At 37.7% G+C, this 20,873-nt stretch overlaps 1 protein-coding gene and 1 long non-coding RNA gene across 8 annotated transcripts in view; both read left to right on the top strand.

Moving 5' to 3' along the window:
* Window positions 1-20,873, top strand: part of SPIDR (scaffold protein involved in DNA repair) — a 579,802-nt gene that overhangs the window by 26,375 nt on the left and 532,554 nt on the right. The gene's annotated exons all lie outside the window — the stretch shown is intronic.
* Window positions 17,342-20,804, top strand: LOC131273241 (uncharacterized). The gene is made up of 2 exons (XR_009180382.2): window positions 17,342-17,466; window positions 18,295-20,804. It is a non-coding gene; the product is annotated as an uncharacterized lncRNA (long non-coding RNA).

A 20,873-nucleotide genomic window follows, 5' to 3' on the forward strand; every position in this document is an offset into this window, starting at 1 on the left:
TTATCTGATAGATTTTGTTATTGGCATTAGTTGACTGTCTTTCATTCATCTTGTGGTTTATTGGTTCCTGGTATGACTAGTAATTTTCAATTAGATTCTGGACACTTTGTTTATTATTTTAGCAGGTCCTGGCCCTAATTTAAGCTGGCAGTTACCCTGCTAAGGTTTAGCACACAAATCCTTGCCTACTTCTGCAGACTGTGGTTCCAGAAAATTTTTAGAGCCTTTAGTGATCTTATTTTGGTCTGCTTGGTTTATCTGGTGTCTGTAAACTGAGGAGACAGATGGTGTTTCTCCAGGCTGGGCTGCTAGATGTCTCTTGGTGGGGGGAGCAGAGTTTCCCAGGCACATGGGGACAAAGAAGCTTCCCTCCCAGTGTACTTGTTGTGTTAGTATCCCTTATCCCTGGGAGAGATGTAGTGTGCTTCTTTGGCTATGTGTTGGGGCAAGATCTCTCCTACTGTTCCCATACCCCTTAACTACCTTGATGTCTCTGGGTGAGGAAGGGAGTCTCAATCCTGTGGGGACACATCCTTGGCAAGGCTGCTTGTTGTGGCTTGTTCTCTTTTGCCACCCCCCACCTGCCATTGTCTCTTGGCTAAGGAAACGGGTCTTAAGCCCAGGGGACAGAGAGACCTCCCAGACCAGACAGACTACTCCTTGTGGCAGGTTCCCTTTTGTTGGTGCTGTTTAGGTCGCCTTGATATCTCACCATGGGTAAGGTGAGTCTCAGGGCTGGCAGAGGAGAGTACTTCCTCTGGTCACTGTTGCTGAGGCTCCAGATTGATCCGCTTTCTAGTGTGCTTGCCTGCTTCCTTGATACTGTCAGAGGGTTCCCATTTGATCCAGGATGGGAATGAGCCTGCTTGGGCTACCTTCTCTGCTGTGGTGGGGATGGGAAAATAACTCACCTTCTCTTGGGTGTCTGGGAGATATGACACCTTGGCAGTGTGTTGTTCCTTCTGTTTTGAGCTCCCAAACCAGTTTATCTCCTTCTTACCACCTTCTAGTATTCTCCTTTGGTTGTCTCATGTTATTTTCAGTGTTTGTAGTTGTTCTTAGTGGGTAAAAGGAGGGTGAAATGTCCTGTATGGACATAAGTTCAGAGTTGACATTTTAAAATCTTTTAGCTGTTCCTCTGACATTTACTTTCATTTTAAGAAAACATGTTTGTTATTTATTAATTGATTGGTTACTTAGTGTGGTAGATGAGAATTTAGCTCTTTTACATAAGCATTCCACATCCGTACCTCTTACCCTTTGTTGATATAGTTATGTTTCATTTTTTAGTTAAATCAGTAGTAAAGTTAATACTATGATCATGTAATTGTGATCTATCAAAGACTAAAGTAGTTAACTATATTTGGTTTCTTCCTTTTCATTGTTCTTCATATCACCTATCCCTAATTATTATTTTCTCCTTTTGCTATACTATATTCTCCAGTATTTTCATAATAAAAGAATTAAATTTTTTGAGTTCTTGCATGTCTGAAAATGTCTTTACTTTATTCCCATAACTGATTGATTGTTTGGCTGAATGTAGAAATCTAGATTAAAAATGAGTTTTCATTGAATTTTTAATGCATTTCTCCCCTCTTATAGCATCATTACTTCTTAAGTGACTCAACTTTAATAAAATATAAGTGGGGTTGACTTGGATCTAAGGAAAATCAAGGCCTATACATGTATTTGGAAAAAGTGAGTTGTCTTTTTAAGCACTTAGTATATAGAAACTCATAATATTGACAATGATCAGAAAAGGTAGTTGATTGAGATGGAAGAAACAGCAAAAGAAATGTAGGGAAGAAGGTCTGTGAAGTGAGTGAGTTGTTAGATTGTTTTCAGATACTTTAACTTTCTCTGATGATTATTCTCCAACTATCACTGCTTTTTGACACAATTTGATTTAAAATGCTCACTAGCTTCTAACAACTACTCATACTTTTTAGCACCTGTTAGCAACTGTCCATCATTGGTATGTAATGTTTTTATGCAACTAGTAGGGGAGCACTTACTCTTGTTTCTTTTGAAACAGGGACTCAACCTAGAGAAAGAGTTGTTTCTAAGATTTTAATATGTGTAAGTTAGAACATTTCTTTAAAATTATTTTCTTCTATGGTCATAAAAATAATGCACATCCATTGTAGGGATGCTCGAAAATAAAGGATAAAATATAAAATACCACTCATATTCCTATAATTAAATAATAGAAATATTTTGATGTATTTCATTGCATTATTTTCTGTATGAATGTTTATCTTATCAATTAAATATTGATTATAATTTTAATTTTTAAAAACTTAATATCATTAGCATTACATTAGTGACTTGAAAATCATTGTGATTGTTTACCATTATTTTGATAAAATCAGAGGTAGACTATGAATTCTTAGGTATAAATAAAATTTCCTTTGAGTTTGTATACATTTGTAGGTTTTAGTTTCCATTTTCATAAAGAGTAGAACCTCAAGAGCATCAGAAACTTTTCTGTCATCTTAAGACAACAGAATACAGACTGTCAAAATAGACAGTTTATAACCATGAAAGATTATAACCATGAAAAATGCATGTAATCAGATGACTGGAATAGAGCAGGGAGATATTAAAATTCTTGTGTTAGGTTGGAGTGTCTAGTATACAATTTTGTACTAAATGAATGTTTTTGTAATTAATGAATAGTAGAATCGTGGATGGCTGTTTTTTTTTTTTTTGTTGTTGTTGTTTAGCACAAATAAAGAGGGAGAAAATTCTGTGATCTAAACACATATTGAACAATTTCTTTAAAAATTATTTTTAAGAAAACTTGTCTAGTTTGTGTAGTTCTATATTATATTCTGTAACTTTAAAGCCTATGGCTAGAGAAAAGCAGAATATAATATTGTCCTACCCAACTGCTGGTTTATTTGCAGAAAGTAGAGAAACCTGCTTTCTGCCCAGCTTCTGGCCACAATTGAACCAAATTTTCTAAAATATTTTCTCTTTTATGATTACTTCTATAAACCCTTCTTTATTATGGACCATTTTGCCAAATCTGTACATTGAGAGAAATACATTAACAGAGAGAACAGTGTTGATGTGGGAGAGAAATCAAATTGTAATGGTTGGAATTAGATATTTGTGTGGACAAATCTCTGAATAAATTTTCTGGGGAAGGGAAGGAGCAAGGGGGTGTCATAATGAGGGAGAGATTTTTCTTTTTAAAAACAGAGATTTAAACAGGGCTAAGAACCCCCGTTTTTTAAACCATTAAGCCAGCAATTCTTAAAGTGCAATCCAAAAGCATATTAGAATCACCAGAGATATTGCAGTGGTTGAAGTGAAATGCAGTCCTACCAAACAATGAAATTATTGGAAGAATGTTTTATTTTACATTGGGTTTTTTTCTTCTGCTTTTTTTCTGCTTTTGTTTTTAGTGGTAGCATAGTATAACAAAATTTCCCATCTTAACCATTCTTAAGTATACATTCCAATGGAATCAGTCACAATCACAGTGCTGCACAAGTGAACAATGTTGTGTTACCATTACCACCATCCATTACCAAGACTTTTTCATTACTCCAAACAGAAACTTTCTTTCCAGTTCCTGCCCCACCCCCACTCCCCTGTCTCAGCCCCTAGTAACCTCTAATCTGTCTATCTCTATTGGTTTGCTTATCTTAGGTACTTTATAAAAGTAGAACCATACAACATATGCCTTTTTGTGTCTGGCTTATTTGGCTCAACGTAATGCTTTAAAGATTGTCCATGTTGTGGTATATATCAGAACATCATCCCTTTTAATGGATTAATAATATTCCATTGTATGCATATACTAGATGTTGTTTACCCATTCATTTGTTGATGCACACTTGGGATGTTTCTACCTTTTGACTATTGTAAATAATGCTGCTGTGAACACTGGTGTTCAGATAATACCTGAGTCCCTGTTTTCAGTGCTTTTGGGTATATACCTCAATATGGGACTGCCAGATCATATGGATCTTCAATGTTTACCTTTTTGAAGAACCAAGAGTTTTTCACAGTGTCTGCACCATTTTACATTCCCACCAGTGTGCAGGGGTTCCTGTTTATCTGCATCTTTGCCAACAGTTATTTCCCCTTTTTTTTTTTTTAATAGCCATCCTAGCAGGTATGAAGTGGTATCTCATTGTGGTTTTAATTTGCAGGTCCTTGATAACTAATGATGTTGCATATATTTTCATGTACTTATTCGCCATTTGCATATCTTTGGAGAAAAAGTCCTTTGCCCATTTCTAAAATGAGATTTTTGTCCTTTTGTTGCTAAATTGTAAGAGTTATTTATATAATCTAGATATTAAACCCTTAGCAGATATGATTTTCAACTGTTTTCTCTCATTTGGTGGGTTGTGTTCATTTTGTTATTCAGTCTCTAGATTATTCTGTAGCTTTCTTACCATTGACATTTACATCCTTAGACCATAATATATGTTAATAATTCATTGCTAGTTATACTCACTATGTGTTACCATCAACTCTATTCATTTCTACACTTTTAAAATCAAGCTAATTAAAAATTCTATGTACATTAAGCATCATTTGCCTTCTCAGCTCTCATCCTGTCTCCTAGTAATCTGTACTCTAGATTTTAACACCATGTGTTTATTCCTCATATTTAGTTTATATTACTGATACCATACAATATTTGTCCTTTTGTGTCTGGCTTATTTCACTCAGCATAATGTCCTCAAGGTTCATTCAAGTTATCATATGTGTCCCAATTTCATTTCTTCTTACAGCAGTATAGTATTCCATTGTATGTATATACCACGTTTTGTTTATCCATTCATCGATTGATGGAAACTTGGGTTGTTTCTATTTTTTGGCAATTGTGAGTAATACTGCTGTGAATATCGGTGTGCAAATGTCTTTTTGCAGCCCTGTTTTCATTTCTTCTGGGTATATTCCTAGTAGAGATTTTAAGATCATGCAGCGGTTCTAAGTTTGGCTTCCTGAAGAACCACCACACTGTCTTCCACAGAAGCTGCACCACTCTACATTGTGATTAAGTATTCCTATTTCCCCACATCCTCTCCAGCACTTAGTTTTCTGTTTCTTTTTTGTCTCAGAAGGGCTTTGGCTGTTCAGGTTCCCTTGCCCTTCCATGTAAATTTGTTAATTAGCTTTTCCATTTCCATAAACAGGGCTATTGGAAATTTTTGGGATTGCTTTAAACCTGTAAATCACTTTGGGTGACATCTTAATAGGTTTTCCAATACATAAACACAGAATATCTTTCCATTTTATGTATCTATTTTCTTTCAGTAATGATTTGTGGTTTTCTGGGTAAAAATCCTTTACATTCTTGGAAAAATTTATTCCCATTCTTTTAATTGCTATTAAACAGAACTGTTTTCCTGATTTTACTTCAAATTACTCATTGCTGGTTATACAAATACCATTTTTGCATATTTATCCTGTACCCTGTCACTTTGCTGAATTCTGTTAGCTTTCTTCTAGTTTCTTCTGGATTTTCTATGTATGGGATCATGTCACCTGTGAATAGGGATAGTTTTTACTTCTTCCTTTCCAATTTGGATGGCTTTTATTTCCTTTTCTTGCCTGAAAGGAAAGCTAGCTACCACCTCCAGCACCATGCTGAATAGCCATAGTGATAGAAGGCATATGTGCCTTCTTCCTATCTTAGGGCAAACACTTTCAGTCTTTTACCACTGAGTATAATGTTAGCTGCAGGGTTTTCATGTATGCCCTTTATAATGCTGAGGAAGTTCCCTTCAATTCCTTTCTTTCGGAGTATAACCAAGAAGTTACTTGGCATTTTGTCAAATGCCCTTTCTGCGTCAATTGAGATGATCATGTGATTTTTCTTCTGCAATGTATTAATGTGAGGTATTAACATGGATTGATTTTCTTTTGTTGAACTACCCTTTCATGTCAGGGATTATTAATGATGAATAATTCTTTTAATGTGTTGTTTGAATTGATTAGTATTTTGTTGAGGATTTTTGCTTCAATATTCATGAAGGAAATGGGTCTGTAATTCTCTTTCTTTGTATTATCTTTATCTGGCTTTGTTATTTGGGTGATATTGGCTTCATAGAATGAATTTGGTAGTGTTCCTTCCTGTTCAGTTTTTTGGAAGAATTTGAGTATTAAATATTCTTTAAACGATTGATACAATTCACCTGTGAAGCCATCTGGTTCAGGCTTTTCATTTTGGGGAGATTTTTGATGACTGTTTCTATCTCTTCACTTGTGATTGGTTTGTTGAGATCTTCTAATTCTTCCAGGGTCTGTGTAGGTTGGGTGTTGCTAGGAATTTGTCCATTTAATCTACATTGTCTAATTTGTTGGGTACAGTTGTTTATAGTATCCTCTTACGATGTTTTATTTCTGAGGGGTCAGTAGTAATGTCCCCATTTTCATTTCTGATTTTATTTGCATTTCTCTCTTTTTTCTTTGTCAGTCTAGGTAAATGGTTGTCAATTTTATTGATCTTGAAAAAATAGCTTTTTTGTTCATTCTAATTTTTTGGTTCTCAATTTCATTTATTTTTCTACTCTGATCTTTGGTATTTTGTTCCTTCTGCTTGCTTTGGGATTAGTTCACTGTTCTTTTTCTGGTTCCTCCATCTGTATAATTAGGTCATTAATATTAGCTCTTTCTTTCTGTTTAATATAAACATTGAGGACTGTAAATGTCCCATTCAGCACTACATCCCATAGGTTCTGATATATTGTGTTCTCATTTTCATTTGTCTTGAGATATTTACTGATTTCTTTTGCAATTTCTTCTTTGACCTAGTGATTATCGCCATATATTTGTGAATTTTCACTTTTTCTGCCTGGTGTTGATTTCTAGCCTCATGCCATTATGACCAGAGAAGGTGCTTTATATAATTTTGATCTTTTTAAATTTGTTGAGACCAGTTTGTTGTCTAACATATGATCTATCCTGGAGAAAGATCCGTGAGCACTTGAGTAGAATGTATATCCTGCTGTTTTGGTTCTCAATATTCTATATATATCTATTAAATTTAATTCATTTATCGTATTATTCAAGCTCTCTGTTTCGTTATTAATCCTCTGCCCAGATGTTCTATCTAATGATGAGAGTGGTGTATTGAAGTCTTCAACTTTTATTGTAAAGACGTCTTATATGTTCCTTCACTTTTGCCAATGTTTGCCTCATGTAATTTGGGGCACTCTAGTTAGGTGCATATATATATATATATTTATTTAAAAAAAAACAAATCATTTTTATTAGTGCATATTAATAAAGTATACTATTCATCCAAAGTATACAATCAATGGTATTTGATATAATCACATAGTTGTGCATTCATCACTTCAGTCATTATTAGAGTATTTTCATTATTTCAATAATTAAAAAAACAGACAAACAAAATTCTTTCTCTCTTAGTCTTTCCATGTTTCCCTTGTTGTACATAGTTGCTACTTCTGACCATTTTTGAACATTTATTAAGCAGTTTTATTGAGATATAGTCACATACAATCTGTCCAAAATGTGTAATCAGTGGCTTTTAATATAAGCACAATATTGTGCATTCACCATCACAGAAAATTTTAGAATAATTTCATTACCCTAAAAAGAGAAATCTCACACTTATTAGCATTCCTTCCCTACATAACCACTAATTTAATTTCATCTTTATAAAATTGATTTATATTTGCATTTTTTATAAATGGAATTACACAATATGTAGTACTTTGTGTTGGTTTCTTTCACATGCCATATTTTGTCTGATATTAATATTTTGTACTATTAATATACATTTGTTCAGCTTCAAAGAAAAGTGGTCTTATATGTGAATTTTACCATAGTCATCTTTCATAGGCAGTTTTGCTATGCTATACAGTTCCAAGTTACATTTTCTAGCTTTCCTTTTAGTAATGTACATGACCTTAGACATTCCCTTTAAACCACTTTCATACCCTCATAATAGTACTGCTAGTTACAAACATTATGTTGGGCTTCCACCTTTTCTGGTCATTTCCAAAGATTAACACACAACCTTTTTACCAATTTTTCCCAAGTTAAGCTTCACCTTTTCATTTTCCAAACTCATTCTATTTTCTGGTGACCCATATTCAAGTTAGTAACTCCATGAGATTACACAGTACATTTAGTTCATAGTAGCACAGTCATACAGTATTTGTATGATTATTTTGGTCAAAATAATGTCCTTCAGGTTCATCCATGTTGTCATATGCTTTACAACTTCATTTCTTCTTACTCCTGCATAGTATTCCATTGTGTGAATACACCACAGTTTGTTTATACATTCGGTTGATGGACACTTGGGTTGTTTCCAACTTTTAGCAATCATGAATAAAGCTGCTATGAGTGTTGGTGTGCAGATATCTGTGTCACTGCTTTCAGTTTTTGGTATTCCCAGTAGTGGTATTGCCGGGACACATCGCAAATCTGTATTTAACTTTTTTAGGAACTGCCAAACAGTCCTCCACAGTGCCTGTACCATTTTACATTCCCACCAACAGTGAATAAGTGTTCCAATCTTTCCACATCCTCTCCAACACTTGTAGTTCTTCGTCTTTTTAATAGACCCATTCAGATAAGTGTGAAATGATATCTCCTTTTAGTTTTGTCTTGCATTTCCTTGATCACTAGTGAAGTTGAACATTTTTTCATGAGTTTTTTTTGCCATTTGTATTTCTTCTTTTGACAAATGTCTGTTCAAGTATTTTGCCCATTTTTTAATTGGGTCGTTTGTCTTTTTATTGTTGAGTTGTAGTGTCTGTCATGGCTATTAAACCCTTACCAGATATGTGATTTCCAAATACTTTCTCCCACTGAGTTGGCTGCCTTTTTACCCTTTTGACAAGGTACTGTGAGGTGCAAAAGTAATTTTGAGGAGGCCCCATTTATCTATTTTTTCTTTGTTGCATGTGCTTTGGGTGTAAAGTCCAAGACATCATCCCATATTGCAAGGTCTTTAAGATGTTTCCCTACTTTTTCTTCTAGCAGTTTTATGGTCCTGACTTTTATATTTAGGTCTTTGGTCCATTTTGAATTGATTCTTATATAGGGAATGAGGTAGGAGTACTCTTTCACTCTTTTGGTTATGTATATCCAGTTCTCCCAGCACCATTTGTTGAAGAGACTATTTTGTCTCATTAACATGCCTTTGGTAGTCTTGTTGAAAATCATTTGTCCATAGAGGTGAGGGTTTATTTTTGGTCTCTCAGTTTTATTCCACTCATCAATGTGTATATCTTTATGCCAATACCTTGCTGTTTTGACCACTGTAACTTTTTAATATGTTTCAAGGTCAGGCAGTGAAATTCCTCCTACATTGCTCTTCGTTTTTAGAATGCTTTTGGTTACTTGGGTGTACTTTCTGTTTCAAATGACTTTGGTAGTTGCCTTTTCTATTTTTGTTCAGTAGACTGTTGGAATTTCGTTTGATATTGCATTGAATTTATTAATTTGGATAGGATTGACATCATCTTGATATTTCATCTTCCAGTACATGAACGTGGAATGTCTTTCCATTTGTTTGGGTGTTCATTGATTTCTTTTAGCATTGTTTTGTAGTTTTCTGCATGTAGGTCCTATACTTCTTTGGTTAAATTGGTTCCTAAGTATTTGAGTATTTTTTGTTGCTATTGTAAATGGAATTATTTCCTGATTTCCTCCTCAGGTTGTTCAATAATAGTGTACAGAAACATTACTGATTTTTGTGTGTTGATCTTATATCCTGCCACTTTGCTGAACTCATTTATTAGCTCAAGTAGATTTGTTGTAGACATTTCAGAATTTTTAAATATGGGATCATGTCATCCACAAACAATGTTTTACCTCCTCTATTCATATTGGGATACCTTTTTTTTTCTTCTTCTCTAATTGCTCTTGCTATAATTTCTATTATAATGTTGAATAACAGTGTTGATAGTGGGCATCCTTGTCTTGTTCATGATCTTAGAGGGAAAGCTTTCAACCATTCCCCATTGAGTACGATGTTGGCTGTGGGTTTTTCATATATATATATATATATATCCTTTATATTATTGAGGAATTTTCCTTCTTTCCTATCCAAGTGTTTTTATTAAGAAAGTATACTGGATTTTGTTGCATACCTCTTCTGCATTGATTGAGATAATCATTGTTTTTTTCTTCAATTTGTTTATGTGATTGATTTTCTTATGCAGAACCTCCTTGCATACCAGGAATAAATCCAACTTATTGCTGATGTGTAAGTCTTTTGATATGCTGTTGAATTCTATTTGCAAGTATTTTGTTAGAATTTTTACATCTATGTTCTTATAGAATGGTCTGTAATTTTCTTTTCTTGGAGTCATTATCTGGCTTTGGTATTAGGGTGATATAGGCTTCCTGAAATGTGTTGGGTATTTTCCCTCCTCTTCAATTTTTTGGAAAAGTTTAAATGGGATTGGTGTTAATTCTTCTTGAAATGCTTGGTAGAATTCACCTTTGAAGCCATCCGGTCCTGGACTTTTCTTTGTTGGGAGATTTTTGATGACTGATTCAATCTCTTTCAATGTTATTAGTTTGTCAAGTTCTTATATTTCTTGTAGAGTCAGTGTAGATTGTTTGTGCATTTCTAGGAATTTGTCCATTTCATCTAGGTTGTCTAGTTCTAATAATATCCTCTTTATGATCCTTTTTATCTCTGTGGTGTCAGCTGTAACTTCACCTTTTTCATTTCTGATTTTATTTATTTGGCATCTTCTCTCTCTCTTTGTTAGTCTAGCTAGAGGTTTGTCAATTTTATTGATCTTCTGAAAGAACCAGCTTTTGGTTTTTTTGATTTTCTCTATTGTTTTTTGTCCTTAATTTTATTTATTTCTGCTCTAATCTTTATTATTTTTTTCTTCTGCTTGCTTTGGGAATGATTTGCTTTTTTTTGTTTAAGTTTCTTCAGTTCAGTTAGAGCTTTGATTTTAGCTCTTTCTTTTTCTTTTAATATAGGCATTTAAGGTTATAAATTTTCCTCTCAAGACTGCCTTCACTATATCCCATGAGTTTTGATAAGGTAGGTTCTCATTTCTTTCATCTCAGTATATATACTGATTGCACTTGCAATTTCATCTTTGACCCCTGGTTATGTAGGAGTGTGTTGTTTAGGCTTCATTACGTTTGTAAATTTACCTCTTCTATCTATTATTGATTTCCATTTAATTCCATTATGATCCGAGAAGGTGCTTTGTATAATTTCAATCTTTTTACATTTATTGAGAGTTGCATTATAACTTAATACATGATCTATCCTGGAGAAAGATCCATGGGCACTTGAGAAGAATGTGTAATCCTATGAGTTTGGGTGCAACATTCTGCATATGTCTGTTAGGTCTAGCTTGATATTCATATTGTTCAAGTTCTCTGTTTTCTCATGGATTTTCTGTTTTTTTCTATCTAATGATGTGAGTGAAGTGTCGAAGTCCCCAATGATTATTGTAGAGATGTTTATTTCTCCCTTTAGTTTTGCCAGAGTTTGCCTCATGTATTTTGGGGCACTTTGGTTAGGTGGATAGATATTTATGACTGTTACTTCTTCCTGGTGGATTGTCCCTTTTATTAATATATAATGGCCTTCTGCATCTCTTATAACTTTCTGCATTTAAGGTCTGTTTTTTCTAATATTAGTATAGCTACCCTGCTCTTTTTTTATTACTATTTGCATGGAGTATATTTTTCCAACCTTTCACTTTCAGCTGGTTTGTATCCCTGGGTCTAAGGTGAGTCTCTTGTAAGCAGCATATGGATGGCTCATGTTTTTTTAATCCATTCTGTCAGCCTTTATCTTTTGATTTGAGAGTTTAATCCATTCACATTCAATGTTATTACTTTAAATGCATTTTTACTTCTACCATTTTATACTTCTTTTTTTCATATGTCATATCTTATTTTCATCTGTCGTTTTACTCCTTTGGTTACCCTTTCTGCAATTCTTTCTTCTGTACTTTTCTCTAAGCCCCCCTTTCTTGTCTTTTTCTTTCAGGCTGTAAGGCTTCCTGTAATATTTCCATCAAAGGTAGATTCTTTCTTATGAACTCTCTTAGTTTCTGTTTGTTTGTGAATGTTTTAAACTCACCTTCATATTTGAAGGATAATAATACTGGATAAAGAATTCTCAGCTGGCAGTTTTTCTCTTTTAGGATCCAAATTTTATTGTAACACTGTCTTCTTGCCTCCATAGTTTCTCATGAGAAATCTGTACTAAGTCTTACTGGGTGTCCCTTGTATGTGATAGTTTTCTTCTCCCTTGCTGCTCTCAGAATTTTCTCTTTATCTTTGGCATTTGACATTCTGAGTAGTATCCATCTTGGAGTGGGTCTATTTGTATTTATTCTGATTGGGGTATGCTATTCTTCTTGAACATGTAAATTGATGTCTTTTATGACAGGTGGGAAATTTTCAGCCATTATATCCTCAAATACTCTTTCTGTCCTTTTTTCCTTCTCTTCTCCTTCTGGAATTCCTGTGACATGTATGTTGTGTTGTTTTGTGCTGTCACTCAACTCCCTGAACCCCTGCTCAATTTTTTCTATTCTTTCCTCTCTTCAATTTCAGCTGTTCTGTCTTCTGTATCATTTACTCTTCTATCATTTTGAGTCTGCTGTTGTATGCTTTTGATGTATTTTTGATCTCATCTTTTGTGTTTTCCATTCCCATGAACTCTGTTACTTTTGTGTTCAGGTTTTCAGATGCTTCTCTGTGCTCACTCAGTGTCTTCTTGATGTCTCTTACCTCTTTTGCCATATTGTTTTTCAACTCTTTAATTTGATTTTGGAAATTTTAGTGCATCTCATTGATTAGTTGTCTCTAATTCTGCATCTCTTTTGGGGTTTTGAGATATTCCTTTTCTTGGGCCATTTCTTCCATTTTCTTAGTGTGGCTTGTAATTTTTTGTTGATGTCTGTATATCTGATTAAGGTGGTGGGTTTACTCAATTGCTTGATCGCTCTTTTTCTCTCTCTTCATAGAATTCTAGTGGCAGGAAGGAGGCTGGGAAGTAGGTTGTGTATTACTATTGTTCTTTGATTCTTGGTTCAACCTATTTTGGGTCTTTAGGATTTGTCCCTGTTCGTTGTTCAGATTGGTGCCTGGACCCCATAATGGGCTGCAGACCCATTTCCTAGGGCCTTGGGAAGAGAGGCTATAAAGGCCGGAAAAGGTGTTTTTTACTAGTTTACTTAAAAAAAAAAAAAAGATTTATTTATTTATTTCTCTCCCCTTCCTCCACCCCAGTTGTCTGCTCTCTGTGTCCATTTCCTGAGTGTTCTTTGTCCACTTCTGTTGTTGTCAGTGGCATGGGAATCTGTTTTCTCTTTGTTGCATCATCTTGTTGTGTCAGCTTTTCGTATGTGCGGTGCCATTCCTGGGCAGGCTGCACTTTCTTTGGAGCTGGGCAGCTCTCTTTACGGGGCGCACTCCTTGCACATGGGGCTCCCCTACGTGGGGGACACCCCTGCGTGGCACGGCACTCCTTGTGCGCAACAGCACTGTGCGTGGGCCAGCTCCACACGGGTTAAGGAGGCCCGGGGTTTGAACCGTGGACCTCCCATGAGGTAGATGGACTCCCTAACCACTGGGCCAAGTCCGCCGCCCCTAGTTTACTTTTTTTTTTTTTTTTAAAGATTTATTTATTTAATTTCTCCCCCTCCCCTGGTTGTCTGTTCTTGGTGTCTATTTGCTGTGTCTTGTTTCTTTGTCCGCTTCTGTTGTCGTCAGCAGCATGGGAAGTGTGGGCGGCGCCATTCCTGGGCAGGCTGCACTTTCTTTTCACGCTGGGCGGCTTTCCTCATGGGCGCACTCCTTGCGCGTGGGACTCCCCCACGCGGGGGACACCCTTGCGTGGCACGGCACTCCTTGCGTGCATCAGCGCTGCGCATGGCCAGCTCCACATGGGTCAAGGAGGTCCGGGGTTTGAACCGCGGACCTCCCATGTGGTAGACGGACGTCCTAACCACTGGGCCAAAGTCCGTTTCCCCCTAGTTTACTTTTAATTTGCTCACATTAACAACTTTTTTCTGCCAGCAGATAACCTCTTTGGCTGTCCTCTCAATTCCTTACCTGGTCAGAGTATGTTTCCTACAAAACGAACTGTGACAGAGGTTATTGCCTGGAGGCTAAGAGCCTCTCTCATAGGCAGTTCTCCAACCTTTGCTGGTAGCCACCTCCCTTTTCTCAGGTAGGCAATAATTCCACTCCCTTCTACATCCTCAACAACGGTCCGGTCAGTAGAGAGGGAGGTTGAGAGGGCCCGGGTGGGAGCTCTTTAGTCCCTTGCTTGCTCCCAAGGCAAACGATGGTGTGGCCCACCCAGCCTGGAAGGGCTTGTGGTGTGGGATACGGCGAGACCAAATTTGTGGGTCAAAAGCTGAGGCAACCTTAGGCAGTGTCCCTCCCTCTCCCCTTTCCTGGGGAGGTAGATCCCTGGGCCCCCTTTGTAGCCAGCAGCCCCGAGGCCTGAGATTCAGAAGTGTGTTTAGTGCAGGGGAGGATGCCGGCATTTGCAGCTATGGCTTTTAATTCAACAGTTTTGCAGTCTTTTCCTTTGCCCCAGTTGCATATATATTTATGATTGTTATCTCTTCCTGATAGACTGTCCCTTTTATTAATAATGCTCTTCCTTTGCCTAAAAACAGCTTTGTATTATAAGTGTAGCTGCTCTAGCATTTGTTTGGTACTGCATGTATGGAATATCTTTTTCCAACCTTTCAGTTTCAATCTATTTGTATCTGTGGACCTAAGATGAGTCTCTTGTAGGCAGCATAAAGATGGCTCATATTTTAATCCCATTACACCAGACTGTGCCTTTTGATTGGGGAGTTTAATCAATTAATATGCAATGTTATTACTATAATGACAGTTCTTACTTCACCCATTTTGACCTTTGGATTTTATCTATTATATCTTATTTTCACCACTCTTTTTACACTTTTATTTACTTTTACTAATCTTCATTTCTAGACTCTATTCCAAGCTTCTCTGTACTGTCCTTTCTTTTCAGGCTGCAGCACTCCCTTTAGTGTTTCCTACTTATTTGTTTATTATTTCCTGCTAAGTGTTTGATGATAAACTCTCTCAGTTTCTGTTTATCTGTGAATATTCTAAAATTGCCATTATATTTGAAAGACAATGTTGCTGGACATAAGATTCTTGGTTGGTAATTTTTCTCTTTCAGTATCTTAAATATATCATACCATACCCTCTTGCCTTTGTGGTTGCTGATGAGACATCATCACTTAGTCTTAGTGGACATTCCTTATATGCGATGGATCAATTTTCTCTTTCTCTTTCAGAATTCTCTCTTTATCTTTGGTATTTGGCATTCTGATTAGTATGTGTCGCAGAGTAGGTCTGTTCAAATTTATTTGGATTGGAATACATTGTGCTTCTTGGAGACAAATATCTATCTTCTTTGAAAGAGTTGGGAAATTTTCTACTTTATTTTCTCAAATATTACTTCTGCCCCTTTTTCCTTCTGGGACATCCATGACATGTACTTTTGCATGCCTCTTGCTGTCATTTAGTTCCCTGTGACCCTGTTCAATTTTTCCCATTCCTTTCTTTATTTGTTCTTTCGTTTATTCAATTTTAGAGGTCCTATCTTGAATTTCACTGATCCTTTTTTCTGCCTCTTTCAAATTTGCTATTATATGCCTCCATGGTATTTTTTTTTCATTAGAGAAGTTATGAACTTAGAAAATAATCATGCATAACTTGCAGAATTCACATACATCATACTTCCACTGACATATTTCATTGTTGTAGAACATTTATTACAGAGTATGGAAGAACTTGATCAGACTATTACCACCTCCAGTATTTTTTTTTTTTTTAAGATTTTTTATTTTATTTCTCTCCCCTTCCTCCCCTCCCTCCCCCTGTTGTCTGCTGTCTGTGTCCATTCGCTGTGTGTTCTTCTGTGACTGCTTCTATCCTTATCAGCGGCACCGGGAATTTGTGTTTCTTTTGTTGCATCATCTTGTTGTGTCAGCTTTCCGTGTGTGTGGTGCCATTCTTGGGCAGGCTGCGCTTTCTTTCGTGCTGGGCGGCTCTCCTTACGGGGCGCACTCCTTGTGTATGGGGCTTCCCTACGTGGGGGACACCCCTTCGTGGCAGGGCACTCCTTGCGCGCATCAGCACTGCGCATGGGCCAGCTCCACATGGGTCAAGGAGGCCCGGGGTTTGAGCCGCGGACCTCCCATGTGGTAGCCAGATGCCCTATCCATTGGGCCAAGTCTGCTTCCCTCCAGTATATTTTTAATTTCATTTATTTTGCCTTTCATTACTATAAGATCTGCAATTTTTTAATGTAAGCTTTCAAATTTTTCTTTGTGCTTACCAAGTCTCTTCTTAATATCCTTAAACTTTTTACCATCTCATTGAATTATTAAGATTTGTTTGAACATCTCTGGTTATTTGTCTCAACTCCTTTTTGTCATTTGGATTTTTAGTTTGTTCGTTTGGGCCATATCTTACTCTTTCTTGGTATGGGTTGTAATTTTTTTTTGGTGTCTTGGCATGTCATTTCCTAGATGCATTTATTCTGTGTGCGTTTTCTGTCTTTAGTCTAGGGCAGGGATTCTTAACTTTTTTTGTCCCATGGACCCCTTTGTCAGTCAAGTGAAAACCAAGGACCCCTTACTAAGTCCACACTGTACTGTGTATTATTTAATAAATATATCACATTTGCACCAACACTTCCCCTCATGAATAATGGTTTTTGAATTTCAACTCAAGCTCATGGACTCCTGGTTAAGAACCCCTGGTCTAGGGCTTTCTAACTGATTGACTTTGTGCTACTGTCCTTCTTTGATACTTGGTTCAACTTAATTTGGAACTTTTTAGTGACTTGTGTTTAACCAATCTGAATTTTTCAGCTCTTATTCATCTATTTCTTGCCCTTTCTCCCTTGCTGGGGGCAGAGTAGGAGACGAAGGTGCGGTTAGTACTGTAAGTCACGGAGGCTGATGCTGCCGTTTGCCCCAGGAACTGATGAAGCTCCCCCAACCTTTCCCCACTGCCAGGGGTGGGGTGAAGCCACAGGTGTGTGCATTTGTCCAAGTCATGCAGGCCAAAATCATCTTTAGCTGCTTGGAGAGACTGACGAACCTCCACGCACCTTCCTCCCCTGCCTGGGGTGGGGATGGAGCTGCAGGTATAGACAGCAAACTAAGTTGTGCAGGCTGAAACTGACCACAGTTGTCCAGATAGACTGATGAAGCAACCCCCGCCCCCCCAGTAATGGAGTGACAGCTGTGCACAATCCTTGTCTCTGTGGGCTGAAAGTGATTATAGTTGCCCAGAGCAACTGCGAAGCACCACCCCCCTCTCTGCCCTGCCAAAGGTGGGGATGAGGCTGCAGCCTTGTGCAAGTCCAAACAGTGCAGGCCAAGACTGTCTGCAGTTGCCTGGAGAGGCTGCCAGAAGCTCCGCTCTCCCTCCCTGTGATGTGTGAAGATGGAGCCACAGGTGTGTGCAGCAATCTAATCTGTGGGCCAAAAGCAACTGCATTTGCCTGAAAAGGTTGGCAAAGCACCACCTGCTTTCCTTCCCTGTCCAGAGTGGGTGTGGAGCCACAGGTGTAGGTAATAGTCTAAGCAGTGCCGGGTGAAGGTGACTACAGTTGCCCAAGAGGCTGCTGAAACACTTCCCCCCACCCATGTCAGGTGTGGGGATGGAGCCTCAGGTTCACACAACAGTCCCTGCGAGCTGAAAACAACTGCAGTTTCCTGGAGGACTGCTTCCTCCCAGCAGGGGGTGGGGCCAGAGCCCAGGCTACCCTGGGTGGACAGAAGCTGGTCCCTACTGCCACTGTGATTTTCAGTCAGCCCCACTTCTCATGCCAGGGGCTGGCATTAAAATGGAGGCCTCCGGCCTCTTTCTGATGTGGACAGGTTCAAACTTTAGCTATACTTAGGACTAGACTTTAGTCAGCTGAATTTACTAATCAGTAGCCAAAGTCAGTGCCTGACCATCTCTTCCACCCCTGTTTTTGGAAAATGAACTTCCAACTTATAATGCATGAGGTCAGGCCTGGAAAGGCTGACCAAATAATTTGATATTCCTGAGAAACATATGGGAGCCAGCGAGAGCTGACATGCCTTTATTACTTACAAATTCGATGGTGGCAGGTTGGGGCAGGTCTGCACCGCCTATCAGGGTATAGAGGCTTATAAAGGTATTACAGCAGGGGGAAGACGGGACAGTTCCCAGAACAGCTACAGAAATGCTACAGGAATATGTTTGTGCATGTGATTCTCAAAACATTCTTACCACATTTTTGTTCTTATCTTCAAGGACTGGGCTGCTAGCCAGTACAACCTGTCCACATTTCAGGGCCTTGAATTTTGCCTTCATTTACCCCACACAACTCCAGCCAGGGAATAGATCCTGAAACATCAAGCTCCACCAGTGGGGAGTGGACACCAACCTCCACAGTGTGGAGGACTCTACTCACAAATCTTCACCGTAGATGGACAGCATTCTTCTGTTCCTCCAGGGATGTTGCAGATGTTGCAGGATGTTCTTCTGGTCTCCTGAACTGCTTATATAGGTGGTTTAGATAGCTTTTGGCTGATTACTAACTGCACTGTAGGATGAACTGACTCTTGGATCTTCCTACTTTCACCAGTTGGTTTTTCATAAAGGAGTTAAGTCCACTCAATGGGAATAGAGCAGTCTCTTCAATAAAGGTGATAGGAATACTGGCTATCCACATGTAAAAGAGTGAAGTTGGACTCCTACCTCATAACACAGACAAATGTTAACTTAAAATGGATCAACAACAGAAATATAAAGATAAAGCTATGCGACACTTAGAGGAAAACACAGGGAAATATCTGCAGGACATTCTTTTGGCAGTGGAGTTTTAGACTTTAAAGTGAAAGTATGACTGACAAAAGAAAAACGGATATTTGAGCTGGACTTCAAAATTAAAAGCTTTTGTGTAGCTAAGGACATTATTAAGAAAATGAAGAGAACAGAATTATTTGAATACCATATGTCTGGTAAAGATTTAATATCCATAATATATAAAGAACTCCTGCAACTCAATAACAAAATTTAACTCAATTAAAAAGTCAGTCAAGGACTTGAACATTTTTCCAAAGATATACAGATGGGCAATAAGTAAATGGAAAGATACTCAATATCATTAACCATTTGGGAAGTGCATATCAAAACCACAATGAGATACCACCTTGCACCCCCCCCCCCCCAGGATGGCTGGGATGAAAGCAGAAAATATCAAGTGCTGACAAGGATGTGGAGAATGAGAACCCTTGTACATTATTGGGATTGTAAAATGGGTTAGCCATGGTGGAAAACAGTTTTGTATATCTTCAAAAAGTTAAGCATAGAGTTACTGTATGATCACTTCTAGGTATATTCCCCAAAGAATCAAAACAGGACTCAGACAGATACTTGTATGCTGATGCTCATCATGGCATTATTCACAATAGCCAAAAGGTGGGAACATGGGAAGTGGACGTGGCTCAACTGCTAGAGTATCCATCTACCATATGGAGGGTCCAGGGTTCAATCCCCAGGGCCTCCTGACCCATGCAGTGAGCTGGCCCACATGCAATGCTGTCGCACGCTCAAGGAATGCCATGCCCTACGTGCAGGGAGTGCACCCTGCAAGGAGAGCCGCCCCTTGTGATAAAAAGCACAGCCCACCCAGGAGTGGCGCCGCACACATGGAGAGCTGACGCAGCAAGATGATGCAACAAAAAAGAGATGCAATTTCCCAGTGCTGCCTGACGAGAATACAAGCAGACACAGAAGAACACACAGCGAATGGACACAGAGAGCAGACAATGGTGGTGGTGGGGGCGGGGGGGGGGGGGGGGAGCCTGGGGAGAGAAATAAATAAAAATAAAGTAAAAAAAAAAAAAAAGGTGGGAACAACCCAGATATCCATCAGTGGTTGAAGGGATAGCCAAAATGTATATACACAATGGAATATTGCTCAACTTTAACAAGGAATGAAGTTCTGATACATGGTAATTCATCAATGAACCTTCAAGACATCATGCTGAGTGAAATAATTCAGATACAAAGGGACAGATACTGTGTGACTCCTTTTATATTAAATAGCTGGAGTATACAAGTACATAAAGACAAAAGTAGAGTTCAGGTTATTGGGGTTGGGGGACAAGGGGAATGGATAGTTAATGCATAATGGATGTAGGGTTTCAGTTTCGGGTGGTGAGAAAGTTCTGTTAACGGATGGTGGTGATGGCAGCACAACATTGTGAATGTGATTAATTCCATTGCATAGTATGCTTGGATGTGATTGAAATTGAAGTTTGCATTGTATATATATGTTTCCACAGTTAAAGAAAAGTAGCTAAGGAGACAATGACAATTAAATGCAATACATGGTCCTTGACTGGATTTAATGATGGAAGAGAACTTGGAATATAGACTAAAAGCTTTATATCAGTGTTAAAATTCTTGAACTTGGTACTAAACATGATTATATAGGTTAATATCCTTGTTCTTTGGAAACCTGAGAGTATTGTGTATTCAAGAAGCATGATGTATACAGTGATATAATGGATTGACTGATAGATGGATTGATGGTAAGATGGATAGATAAAATGATAAAGCAAATATGGTAAAAGTTAAAATTGGTAGATTTGGGTATCTGGTGGGGGTTGTTAAATTCTTCATATGGGTTTTATAGTATTTTTACTACTATGCTGTAAGTTTGAAATTATTTAAAAATAAAACTTTTAGTTAAAAATGGAACTATGTAAATGTTCAATTAAATGTAGTTAAAAAATAAATCCTCAAAAACAGTCTGCCATAGATGTGTGGGTTTATTTCTGTAGTCAGTTCTATTTCATTGGTCTTTTTTTTTTTTTTTAAAG

This window comes from Dasypus novemcinctus, chromosome 14 (genome assembly GCF_030445035.2).
Source record: "Dasypus novemcinctus isolate mDasNov1 chromosome 14, mDasNov1.1.hap2, whole genome shotgun sequence".
In the NCBI taxonomy this organism is placed as follows: Eukaryota; Metazoa; Chordata; class Mammalia; order Cingulata; family Dasypodidae; genus Dasypus; species Dasypus novemcinctus.